Below are 10,165 nucleotides of genomic sequence, written 5' to 3'. Positions count from 1 at the left end.
TCTCTGACAGCCTGGCGCTGCTCAGGGATACGATTGCCTATGTGCAGGATAGGGGTGTGGACATTTGCCTCATCAGCCTGGATCAGGAGAAGGCCTTTGACAGAATATCGCACACCTACGTGGTGGATGTGCTTTCCAAAATGGGGTTTGGGGAGGGAATTCGATATTGGATCCAACTGCTCTACACTAACATCAGTAGCGCAGTCTCAATCAATGGGTGGGAAACAGATAGCTTTCCGATTAAATCTGGAGTCAGGCAGGGCTGACCTCTCTCGCCTGTTCTTTTCGTGTGTTGCATAGAACCCTTGGCCGAGTCCATCAGGAAGGATCCGGGCATAAGAGGAGTGACGATCCCAGGCAGTGGAGGCACTCAGGTAAAAGCCTCCCTGTACATGGACGATGTCGTCGTCTTCTGCTCGGATCCGCTGTCGGTGCGCAGACTGATCCACATTTGCGACCAGTTCGAACTGGCCTCGGGAGCCAAGGTAAATCGTGGGAAGAGCGAGGCCATGTTCTTTGGGAACTGGGCTGACCGATCCTTTGTCCCCTTCACTGTCAGGGCTGACGGCCTGAAGGTGCTGGGGATATGGTTCGGAGGGACCGGGGCATGCGTTAGAAACTGGAAGGAGCGAGTGTCTATGGTGAAAAGGAAACTGGGCATGTGGGAGCGACGCTCCCTCTCCATTGCGGGTAAGAACCTGGTCATCAGGTGTGAGGCACTCTCGCTGTTGCTGTACGTGGCGCAGGTCTGGCCCATTCCACACTCCTGCGTGGTGGCGATCACTCGAGCCATCTTCCGCTTTATCTGGAGGTCAAAAATGGATCGTGTCCGCAGAGACGCGATGTACAAGCCTCTAGATAAAGGGGAAAAAAACGTGCCCAACATCGCCCTCATACTGATGGCCACCTTTGTGTGTGGCTGCATCAAGCGGTGCGTAGACCCTCAGTACGCAAACACCAAGTGTCACTACGTGCTGAGGTTCTACCTGTCCCCGGTGTTGCGAAGGATGGGTCTGGCCACGCTGCCGCGGAACGCTCCAAGTAGTTGGACCGTGCCGTACCACCTGTCCCTGGTGGAAAAATTGATGCAGAAAAACACCTTTGACCACAAGTCCATCAGGCAGTGGTCAGCACGTAACGTCTTAGAGGCCCTGAGGGAAAAGGAGAGGGTGGACCCTGTGGGATGGTTCCCCGAGCAGACTGTCAAAGTCAGGAGTCTCACCCCCTTGGCATGTTGCCCTCGAGGTGGCTGTGGTCGGTATGAGACCGTTGTTCACATCCTTGTAGTTGGTGCCTTTGCAAAGAAGATCTGGAGAGAGATGCAGTGGTTGCTGTCGAGGTTCATCCCGAGCAGTTCTGTGACACAGGACTCTGTGCTCTACGGGCTGTTCCCAGCGACACACACCGAGACAAACATCAACTGCAGCTGGAGGATCATCAACTCGGTGAAAGACGCGCTTTGGTCTGCCCGAAACTTGTTGGTCTTCCAGCGCAAAGAGTTGTCCCCGACCGAGTGTTGCGGACTGGCACATTCCAAGGCCGAGGACTACGTGCTGAGGGACGCACTAAAGCTTGGGGCAGCTGCTGCAAAAGCGCAATGGGGAAGGGCCGCTGTCTAAGACCTTTCTGCCACAGCGCACCGAGAGACTGGGAACTGTTTAGAGCCCCTCGGGCTGTACAGCTCAAAGTGAAAGCCTGTAAATGATTGTAATATTGTTTGTACTGATGCACCTGGTGATACATTTTGTTAAAGTTGAACCGGATTGTACCCTTGTAATGGTGTTTTTGAAATGGTTTGGAATGTGGTTGAAGATATTTTATGAATAAAGTATATTTTTGCAAAAAAAAAAGGTTCTCCCAGGACGATGCTAGCCCATTGCACTTCGGGTGTGCTGACGCCTGCGATGTCCCCAAATGCGGGATACTCGACTGTAAAATTTGTGGTAGTGGGGGACTGCGTTTGCGCTCTCCCCGATTCACAATTCAAAAAATAGATTTCATCATATCTTTCATTTTCTCTTCTATTTCCTGTCAGCAACCTTTTCTGAAAAAAGAAATATATAACCCCCAATGTGTGCTCTTCAAAATCTATACTGGACTGGTTATTTAGCTTTTTCTTTCCTCCTCGCAAATATTATCCAACCCCCATTCTTTTCCTCCCTGTCATTATCAGCCGACAATTATTCCATCTCTGCATCATTTTCGCCAGACCGTTTGTTTCGTGGCCGCCAAATTACTCGCGCCATTTTTAACCCCGCGTTTGCCCACTCAAAAATCTCTCTCAAACAACCCCCATCTAACACCCAACCCACCATCACAACAGTCCCCACACTCCCAGCACCGCCCCACCCCCTATCTATCTGGACGTCTGTATAAATACAAACTCATATCAGCTATTAACTCATATGCATTCACCATTTTAAACATGTAGCAGCGACCCCTCACTATTTCAAACATGAACAAGCACCCTGTCCCCATGTTCATTCTAATTATCCCCCTCCGAAACGAACAGCAGCCTCCCACCCCCTCTGTATAATCTCCCCCTTAATCAGCCCCCTGTGTGACTCCTACCTTCTGAAACTCCTGCCCCCTCTCCTCATGTGTAAAAGTCTTTCCCTGCCCCTTCTGCAGCTCACTTGCCCTGCTGTAGGCCCATCAATTCACCTGTGATTATTCCTTGAAGGCTTAAATAGCGCAAAGCGAAGAAATAAACAGAAAGAAAACTGGAGAAAGGCAGATAGAAATCTAAACCCTCAGTAAAATGACCACCGGGAATCCCGTTTAACCGTCAGAATGATCGCGCAGCCCAAAATACACGCATTGTCCCTGAATTATAACAAGATTTTAGGCAGCTTCACTTTAGGACTTTTCATTTCCTCTTGTGGGGCTCCTGTTCCTCACACACTGGAGGCTAACATGTAAGTTTTAGATTGCAAGGCTGGGCTACTTTAACCCCAGGATTTTCTTTTTGAAACTCCAGGCCCGCAGTCCAACAGGAACTGGTTAACCGGAGCCACCGAAAACCAGGGTCCCGGAGAGGAAATTAAATCTCAGGGTAAGAAACGGACACAAACTCACGTGGGCCCATGGGGCACGGCCTTGGAGAAGGTCTCAGGAAACTCCTGAAGAAGAAGAGTCCTTGTCCCAGTCTGGATCTTCAGATTGCAGGTTTCAAAATAAAAATTCTTTGAGGGGTGGGGGAGAAAATTAATTCCATTAAAACAGAGAGCAAAGAACATTTTCAAACAAAATAACGCAAGAGCCAATGATTCACTCTCAGTTACAACTCAGCAACATCCAAATACAAACAAGTCAAAGAGTTATAAAGCAGATTGAGACAGAGGGAACACACACGCACATTAAACCAGAGTGGGGACTAGCTCCGCACTCTGGAGGCGGTTTTCGGATTGGGTTCCTAGCCAGGTATATCCTGAATGAGCAGTTTGCAGACTCCACCCCTGGCATGTTGGGATGTCTCTCAATCTGCTCCCCAGGAGGCCTGTCCATTGATATGTTAATCCCAGGGCAGGACAACTTTCTGATTCTTCCTGTCCTTTGACGTGTTCATCCCAGGAAAACAATGTTTCAGCCATTTTCTGGTTAAGGTTAAAACTTTAACTCATCTTGTCGGGAATGTCACTGCAGTTCGAAATATCAAACACTAAACCCCCAACACAAGACTGTGCAAAGCATGTGGATTGTTACTGAGATTCCGTCTGTGATTTTTAGTGATGTCAGTGTGGATTGTGTAATCTGTGTGTGTGTGAGTGTTGCTGGTCCCATAATGTAACGCAAATGTCTCCTCGCAGCCTCTCAGTACGCCACTCATGGTCTCCTGGTACTTTTTGGATTGTCTGGAGAAGACATTGAAAGAATTAGAGTTAAACAATGCTAACACTAGCTGCACTGCGACGAGCATATGAGAGCTTATTCTTATCCAGGGGTGTATGTCCGCATTCAGCCCCCATTCCCACACTTGCTCCCACCATGTCGGATCTCTCAAGTGCTCTTCCGTTTCATTGATTAGCCTTTTACACACCGCCTGTAACACGTAATGCTGATTCCTCACCTTTCGTAAGACACCTTTCAACTTTGTCAGACTTTCGGGAAGGTTGGGAATTGGGGCCTGCTTAGGTTCGTCATAGTGTTCCAGGGCATGGTGGAGTGTGTCGGAGGGGTTGACTGAGACCTGACCCCTTTGTTGGACGTACATCATTCACGCGTGTCTGATAGTAACTGGGAGCCGGGGTTCCCTTGTATCCTGAGCGGGTGTGATGGTTTTCTCTGTGGGTAATTTCTAATATACAACCCTCCGTTCGGTTGTACCCGCATTTGTCCAGCACCCCCCCCCGTTCCAACTGGATGGGAGCTAATTGTGAGGCTACCTTTCCTCCTGCACCCGCTCAGTGATTCCCCGTGTATGCCCTGATTCTTGCATATGGCATGCATATCTATGGGGTAGTACCGGAGGGAGTCATTGTCTCAGATTAACCCAATGTTCTCCACTTGGTACTGAGGGTGTGGGCCCGTGTCTGCTGTGACTGAGGGGATTGCCCATACCTATCACGTTCATTTGGTTTGAGGTGCACTTCTGAATCACCGCATACACCCTGGTCACTCCTTTCAATGTACATGCGTCGATGACGCCTGGGTTCTTGTCCATCCCCCACAACCGGGCACTGTTGATCCAGCCCGGTACCTCCCCACTTTGGATCTGGCCCAGATTGTGTCTTAATTGCCCGATCATCCACCGGCCGTAAGCTGGCTTTTTTGGGTGCTGTCCTCTTGTCGTTCCTCCCTTTCTGTTAATTGGCTGGTGGCTTTAGCATGGGTCTCTATAACGTGTACGCTTTCCAATACAGATGCCACACTCTTGCCCCCTAGGGCCGCTGCCGTTTCACCACCCCTCGCTACTCTTATGAGCAAGCTGCCTCATGATCCCTTTAAGATTCGTGACCTCGGAGTTGATTCCTTGAATGTCGAGAGAGTTTACCAGGGAAGTCCCTGTGTTCACCCTTGTCAGTACATTGTTAACTAACTCTCTCTTCTGGTGGTGCCCTGAATCTAGTGGCTCCCGTGGCGTCGGCCGCCTGATTAATCACAGCCTTACTCAGTAATTTGTACAGTTTTCGTAGGGGCGCTTGGTTTCTGCAATACTCTGGCAGTCGCATACCTGCCAGGTTCACAATTACCTGTACAATTTCATGTTTAACATTATCATACAAGAGTTCACCGTCCGTATACAGTACCAGTCCATTCTGTGGCCCAGGGGTCATGTCTGGGCAAGATAGTCTCTGTGGTGTCGTCGTGTCCTGTGATAGCAGGGTGGTGTCGGTCCGGGGGTCCGCCGTTGCAGTCAACTCTCCGTGTTTGGCCCTCAAGATCCAATGCCAGGTATCTGTCATTCCCAAGTCTTCCTCCCCGGGACAGTGACCCCAGTTGTTGTTCTCCTGGGGTGTGAAGGTAAATTGCGAAAAATCTCTCACACACTGTAGCTTTCTCCTTTACGTCCCTCCTTGTGCACAGCCCACGGTGACCCTCCCCGTAGTTGAGGATTCCCCCTTTTGTCTTTCAGATGGCCGGTCCTCCAGATCGGGAATGAATCCTAAACCACTTGGCCTACACAGTACGGACTGCTCGTTGCCCGTTTTCCCCCCGCTGCCTGGTAATTTAGTCTTTCTTACTTACATCATACCTTTTCAGTTGTGACCAGTGTTTCCACCTAGCTTTTCCCTTCATATCGACGCAGGCACGTGAATAATTCCGTACGGTCCAGTCCATTTTGGGGCAAAACCTGGTTGGCTAGGGGTGATTTGAACAAACACCATGTCTCCGACCTCAGCCGGTGGTGACGGGGGTCCCCCTTTTGTCCTCTCTTCTAAATCCCTGATAGCCTGTTGGTCCTTCACTTCCTGTTGTAATTCCTTTAGCTGTCCATCCAATTGCTTAATATCGTTTTTAATTTTATCTCTGATGGGTCCCATATCCTCACTTCCGGTGGCTCTGCCCTCTGGCAAGCGCATCGCCCTCCCGGTCAGCAACTCATAAAGGGGTTTATCTTAAATCCAGCATTTTTCAGTGTCCTTATGACTATCAGAGGAGAGCTCCGATGTGGCCCCTTTCCGATTCTGACGCTATTAGGATATCATCTGCATATTATAAGATTGTACTGTTGTTAGACTCTACGTCGCACGGACTCAGCTTCTCACTCGTGACCCGATGGAAGATGTTGGGGCTGTTGTGGAATCCCTGTGGGAGCCTCGCCCATGTTCACCGTCTCCCTCCCACTGTGAAAGCGAATTTATCTTGGGATTCCTGGTCCAGTGGTATCGACCAAAATCCATTGGCTACATCTAACACTGTAAATATTTTATGTTCGGGTTTTTACAATTAAAGCACACCTCGGGTTTAGGAACGGCTGCTGCAGTGGCCACCATTTCAGTGGGGTCTGTAACCTCACTGCCGACACCTTTATCTTAGTTTTCCCTATGTGGTTATCTACCCCGGTGGCCCATCTTCCTCGATCATATGTGTTCTTGTCTACTAGCCCGGGCCCGGTGTCTAGGATCGCCTGGTGGGCCCGGTGTCTAGGATCGCCTGGTGGGCCCGGTGTTTAGGATCGCCTGGTGGGCCCAGGCCTGGTGTTTAGGATTGCCTGGTGGGCCAGGCTAAGGCCATCCTTGTACAATTGCATAATCTGTACATCGTCTCGGTTCAGCGCAGCACCTACAACCCTGTAGTTACAATATGCCTCAAACCTCCGATTGCCATATTCATGGGCACTCTCGCCCTTTTCTTGTTTTACTCCAGTCACTGTATTCCAATTAACTGGGGCTTGCCCTAAGTCTTGTGCCATTTCTGCTCTAAAGGCTCGGAAATCAGCTTGCTGCTGTGCCTGGTCTGCCTGGTTGTCCGGGCACCAGGGGCACATGCTCTATCTTAATTGGGGCCACGGGTTACGGGGGTGGTGATTCCCAACCCGCTTCCCGTTGTTCCTCATATCCTGCTGCTTGTTCCACCAGCCCGTTCCAATCTACATTATCTGCGTATTGTGCAGCTACTGGTGGCTGTGGTAAAGCTGCCGAAACTGACATGAGATTTTTTGCCTGGACCAGCTCTTCATTTTGGGATTTGTTGGCCAACATTCGATTTACTTTCTTACTTAACTCTACGTGTTGTCTTAACATTAGGATCCAGGCTTCATCATCTTTGTCTTTTTTCTGATTATCCCACCATTTTCTCTGATCAGCGGGTGAGTCAAATGGGTTCCAATTGTTCTTTATCATTTTGCCTATCGATTTCTTATTTTTGTCAGCTCAATGCTGTGTCAAGGATCCCTCTGGTCCCCACTCGAGTTTGTCACCACTGGCCATCTCTGGGTAAGACGGTCGGGGTATAGTTGTTGTCAGCGGTACGGTTCTTACCCTGGGTCCTTTCTGACCGAACTCGTTACTTGCGGCTAATACCGGATGTAATTATAACAATCTATAAGACAAGCGAACTACCCCACCCTTACCACCCCTTGAACTATTGCCTGGAGCCCAGGTTTCTGATACGTGGGGCGCCTGACGGTTCCTGGATCGGGACGGAGTCGGATTTAGTATGAATAAAAATGAATTCACACTGACTCATCCCATTTCCCCGTCGGTGTCCTGCATCCTTCGGGCCCTGCTCGCAGCACCAATTGAAAGGTCCGAGGAATACTCTGGGACAAAATTTCAACACTCGGAGTCCAGATGCAATATTCAAGTGGTTCCTTTATTACACATGCAGGGAGAAAATGCTGGGAAATTCGGGCGCTTCTCCACCGAGGTTGAAATGAGCACAGTTTATATATCTTTTACTATCAGTTACAACTTAATGGTATTCGTTAGACAAAGGCCACAGCACAATGACCCCCCCCCCCGGTGGGCTGATAATTGTGTTCTTGTACAGTAATTGCAGTGCAGGGACTGGGCATTGTCCTTTTGAAGATTGCTATCAGACGGTGCGAAATGGGCTTCCCCATCTCTTGATTGAGTTATCCCGTGTCCCCGCCCGTGTGTCTCCCATTTCCTAACTGCAAATTTACAGCTGAGCCCTTTGTACAAGTTTATAGCTTTCATGTAAGGCTGCGACTGTTTGTGTATGCTTTGGTGCCTTAGCTGCTGGTCCTGGCTAGTACTTTAAAATAAATCCAAATTTTCTGCATCTTCAACGTCGATGTCCTTTTGAAGTTCAAGACTATGCTCATCACAGTTGACAACATTTTGAATCTTTGTATCAACTGCAAATGTTGAAGTCGTGCCCTGCAAACCACAGTCTAGAGCATTAATATATATCAGAAAGAGCAAGGGCCCCACAACTGACCCCTGAGGAACCCCACTACAAACCTTCCTCCAATCTGGAAAACAACCATTTATCACTACTGTTTCCTGTCACTCAACCAATTTCTTATCCAAGTGCCTACTTTCCCTTTTATTCCAGGAGCTAGAATTTTGCTCACAAGTCTGTTGTGTGGCACTGTCTCAAATGCCTTTTGAAAATCCATATACACCACATCAACAGCATTTCCTTCATCAGCCTTCTCTGTTACCTCCGCAAAACTCCAAGTTAGTTCAACATGATTTTCCCTTGATGAAGCCATGCTGACTTTCCTTAATTATCCTGCACTTGTCTAGGTGATTATTGATTTTATCCGGTACTATAGTTTCCAGAAGTTTCCCTACCACTGAGGTCAAACTGACTGGTCTGTAGTTGCCAGCTTTATCCTTGCAACCCTTTTTGAACAAGGGTGTAACATTCACAATTCTCCAGTCCTCTGGCACCTCGCCGGTGTCTAAGGAAGACTGGAAGACTCGGATGCATCTCATCCGGTCCTGGTACCTTATCTGTTTTAAGTAAAGATAGCCTTTCCAACACCACCTTCCTATCAATTGTAAATTCTTCTACTGTACCAGTTACCTCCTCTCTCACCTCGGCCTGGGTAGCATCGTCTTCCTTTGTAAAGACAGACGTTACTTGTTCAATACCTCCACTATTTCTCCAGCCTCCACGTGCAAGTCCCGTTTGTTGTCCCTAATCCGCCCTACCCTTTCTTTTACCAACCTTTCTTTTTATATACATGTTGATAGAAGACCTTGAAATTCCCTTTTATGTTCGCTGGAAGCTTCTTTTCAGGCTCTCTCCTTGCTTTTCTTATTAGTTTCTTCACTTCCCTTTTGGTCTTTCTATATTTAGCCTGATTGTCGATTGTAGTTTCCACCTGACATATGTGCACTCCTTCCATTTCAACCTCACCTCCATCTCTCATCATCCAGGGGCGTTCTGGATTTATTTGTCCGACCTTTCCCTGCAAGGGAATATACCTTGACATTGTCTACAATACTTTCTCTCTGAACATGGTCCATTGTTCAGCCACTGTCTTTTCCGCCAACATTCGATTCCAACTCACTTGACTCAGGTGCATTGTCATCTCATCGAAGTTGTCTTTCCCCCAATTAATTATCCCTGCTCTGGATTGTTCTCTGTCCTTTTCCATGGGCAATCTAAACCTTATGATACAATGATCACCGTCCCCTCGAGGCTCTCCCAGTGATATTTGACCACTTGGGCCAACTCATTGCCCAGAAGCAGGTCCAGCAGTGCCTGCCCTCTGGTTGGATTGGAAAGATGCTGCCGCCGAAAATGATCTTAAGCACATTCCAGGAACTCTGGCCCCTCTTGTCCCTTTGCACTATTCCTATCCCAATGTGAATTTGAATAGTTGAAGTCCCCCATTACGATTACTCTATAATTCTTGCACCTCTATGAAATTACTTTGCAAATTTATCTCTCCACATCCCTTCCACTAGTTGGCGATCTATATACTACACTGATCAATGTCATTGCAACTTTTTCATTCCTTAGCTCTAGCCAGAGAGATCCTGTCCTTGACCCCTCTGGGACATCCTCTCTTTCCAGTACTGTAAAGCCACCTTTAACCAATATCGCCGCTCCCATCCATCCCCGGCCGTTTCCCCCCTTTCCTGTCTCTCCCAAACACCGAGAATATTTAATGCCCAGTCCTGCCCTTCTTTGAGCCAAACCTGTCGCATCGTGGCCCTGCCTGCTGTTTTGGGAACTCTGGCCATCATGTCAGGGTTAGGTTCCCCTCTGGAACTGGTGCTTTCCCCTCTGGATAGCT

At 48.6% G+C, this 10,165-nt stretch overlaps 1 non-coding gene across 1 annotated transcript; it reads left to right on the top strand.

The window, feature by feature from the left end:
- The first annotated feature begins 1,812 nt into the window (after nucleotides 1–1,812).
- On the top strand, nucleotides 1,813–1,975 carry LOC144669843 (U1 spliceosomal RNA). Its single transcript, XR_013573761.1, has one exon. It is a non-coding gene; the product is annotated as a U1 spliceosomal RNA (small nuclear RNA).
- Nucleotides 1,976–10,165: the final 8,190 nt, after the last annotated feature.

The sequence above is a fragment of the Cetorhinus maximus genome, chromosome 29 (genome assembly GCF_964194155.1).
Source record: "Cetorhinus maximus chromosome 29, sCetMax3.hap1.1, whole genome shotgun sequence".
Taxonomy (NCBI): Eukaryota; Metazoa; Chordata; class Chondrichthyes; order Lamniformes; family Cetorhinidae; genus Cetorhinus; species Cetorhinus maximus.
The sequence above is the reverse complement of the archived record's forward strand: the minus strand, read 5'-3'. Positions and strand labels throughout refer to the sequence as shown.